The 3516-nt window shown below is 34.2% G+C and overlaps 1 pseudogene; it reads right to left on the reverse strand.

Annotated features, from left to right (window-relative positions):
• Window positions 1–259: 259 nt before the first annotated feature.
• Window positions 260–1168, reverse strand: LOC116851389 (annotated as a pseudogene).
• Between the last annotated feature and the right edge of the window lie 2348 nt (window positions 1169–3516).

The following is a 3516-nucleotide window of genomic DNA, read 5'->3' on the forward strand; positions in this document are numbered from 1 at the left end:
AGATATATATATCTTGCAAGTTTATATATATATCTAAAATATCTTGCTGTTATAGAACTACCAAAAAAAAATTTTGTCAGCAAAATTTACGCATGATTTTCCTTTTGTAAATATGTGAAATGTATGCAAGATCAAAATATACAGAGGAGTTGTACGAATAGAACAAAAAAACGCAAGATATTTTAGATATATATATATATATATATATATATATATATATATATATATCTTGCAAGTATATATATATATAGTTTTTATCCTTATTTTACAATCACTTTATAAGATTCTTTAGCTAAATCTCAAATATTCTCTCGTATATACAATAATATAATTATTAAAAATATTTGCTAACATAAGTTCAATTTTTTTGCATAGGCAAAGTATTCTTTGGTACTTTCCTATAAATTCCTAGAATACCAGAATCTTTTTTGCAAACTTTCTTGAGCTTAAGTTTGAGTAGACTATTAGATAAACCAGAAATATGTTCCTTCTGTTTTATCTTCTTCTCATCCATTTTTCTGTATACCTTCAATTTCTTGTAATTTAACTTCCTATTTTTAGGTGGAACTACACCCAAGCTGATGGCGAGTTCAACTTTTGTTTTTCTTGCTTTTTCTTTTCCAAAACTAGTCATATCTAACTTAATAATATCATATCGTATCTTTTTCATTACTTTTTCTTGTTTCTTTCTTAATTCAGTTGAATCACTTTTTATTACAGAATTAATCAGATCATTCTTCTGCAACTTTTGCTTATTAACCAAACTATCTATTAATTTTGTTTTTTTCTTTGACGGAGACATAGTTTCCCTTAGTATGAGAAGCACGTGTTAATACAAAGTCTTCCATACTTTTATATACTAAAAACAGATTGTAATCAGAATAAGTTAGTTTTTGTAGATATTGTATGTATAATAAATTATGTATAACTTTAGAAAGATCTTAAAAAGTCTGGAAGTAATATGAAATAAAGTTATCTTTTTAAAACTGAAGTAAATTTTTTTAGAAAAAAAGACTAGTTTACACACATCACTTCCAATGTCGATGAAAAAATATTCAATCGACGCGTTTATTAAAAGCAAACAACTTTTCTACTTGGAAAAATCGTCGCTCTCTGCTGTGAAGCGAGATATTAATTGATAAAATTAATCACTATTAGGGCTATCGCACACAAATTGACATAACTGCATATGCATAGCATAAGACCGTATGTACCAATGAGCATCGAGTATTAAATCGCCATATTGGTGTTCGATGCTTAATATTCGATGCTCATTGGTCCATACGATCTTATGCTATGCATATGCAGTTATGTCAATTTGTGTGCGATAGCCCTTACGCTCTATGCACAATGCCAGACAACAGGCAATAGGAACAGAGAATAGGAAATTAGATTGGTCAATTATTTCTATTCCCTGTTCCTATTGACTAATATCTATTCCTATTGCCTATTGCCTGGCATTGTGCATAGGGCTTTAGGGAAACTATCACACTACACTGGGGTGCGTTCGAAAACACTGAAAGTCCACGACGGAAAATGGCTGTGGTTGATGGGCTTGGTGGGGTTAATGGAGTTAGTATCGAGAGGAGTTTTCGAACAGCCATGGAAGAATGCTCAATGTGACATACTACATGTGTGTTGTGCCTACATATGTGTTGTACAAAATGGCTGATCAAAAGCGTATTTCGACATTAGCTATAATTGCTTCTCAGCAAAATAATAATAAATTAATAAATTTAGTAATTAATTAGTTAATTTAGTAATTACTAATATATAATTTAGTTATTTGGAAAGTCAATTGGCTATATATTCCTCGATCCGAGAACTCGGATCGATTTCTAGCATCGTGGGCACCAGGCCTAAGGAAATTTATAAACTTATTTATTACTCCTTACCTTTAACATCGTATATATAGACATTTCCCTTGTCATCCTTTTGTATATTTTTTTTAATATCCATGCATAAAATATGACGACCCGGGATTAAATTTTCCATTTTTTTTCACAAATTGTTACTGATTCGTGACTTTTAACGTGCCTCGTATCTCGTAAGAAAATTTCAGAACCTATAAAATACAAAAAGCTTAATAAGCTTTATTTATATTTAAAGACAATATTCTGACAATATACATCACTATAGAAATAAACCTAAACCTGGCTAACCTACACTGCTGTATTTAAATTTTTTATCTTACCGTGATGGCTAATGGTTGTACGAATTGTTTCGAAGAACAAAAACCATAAATAATTTAGTAATTTCATACTGTATTGCACTCTTTGCGCACTCTCCACCATCTCCACCGATTCACACCGCGTAAAAGAGAGTGGAGAAAAGTCACACGAGTGGTCCACGGAGTACGGTTTTCGAACGGCCATGGTCGCATGATCAGTGTGCCCACTAGGGGTTTTCGAACGATCTGAGTGTGACAAAATACACACGGGTGATGTTTTCGAACGCACCCCTGAAAGGGTGGGACCCGATTGACCACGATACGATTGGACATAGATTGTAATGATTGGTTCGACCTAATAATTCACTAGACAATTATTTTCATCGGTTGGTTGTGTCCAATCGTACCGTGGTCAATCAGGACGCTCCTACACTGAAATATAGCTTTATTGGAAGGAAACATCCTGATTGACCACGGTACGATTGGACACCACCAACCGGTGCAAAGAATTATCTAGTGAATTGCTAGATCAAACCAATCATTTAGAGATTTAGTAAAGAGAATCGTCAACTTGGTCATGTGACCAGCTACTCAGCTACTCTGCGATTGGCTGGCATAAACATGTACGGATTTGGACATTGCGACGCCGATGCAAAACCATATATACATATATATAAATATAAGCATTTGTTCTGCATTGGCGTCGCAATGTCTAAATCTGTATATATTTATGCCAGCTAATCAGCTGGTCACGTGACCAAGTTGGCGATTCTCTATACTTGAGGTTTTCTACAATCATTATAATCTGTGTCCAATCGTACCGTGATAGCTTCTATACACAGGACGCGGTAATGCTTACCGCGCGGCGGAAGTTCGCGCGACAGCCAATCAATATGCTGCTTTCCGTAATAACCTTCTAGCTCTTACGGAAAAACAACATATTGATTGGCTGTCGCGTAGACTTCCGCCGCGCGGCAAGCATTACTGCGTCCTGTGTGCAGGAGCCATGAGAGTGCGATTAGATGTAGCGCGGTATGCGGTATGCGGTACGCGGAAGTGGTAAAGTAACTAGAAACCGCGCGTGGTGAGCCGTGCCTGTTTTCTTCCTCCTATTACATAGAACAGAAACTTGCGCGGAAAAGCAACACGGGCTAGTGACAAATTCTCATTTGTTTTTATTTTCTAAAATGTATTAACTTATTTCTATGCACATTTTACCAATATTCTTATTTTTTCAACAAATTTACTTATTAATTGTATTTAAATCAATTCCATTTAAAAGTGTATAGAAATGAGAATTTATCATTTTCTAAAATGTATTAACTTATTTCTATGTACATTTTACC

This window comes from Odontomachus brunneus, unplaced genomic scaffold (genome assembly GCF_010583005.1).
Source record: "Odontomachus brunneus isolate Ranch 3 - 2012 unplaced genomic scaffold, Obru_v1 Obru_scaffold_174, whole genome shotgun sequence".
Lineage (NCBI taxonomy): Eukaryota > Metazoa > Arthropoda > Insecta > Hymenoptera > Formicidae > Odontomachus > Odontomachus brunneus.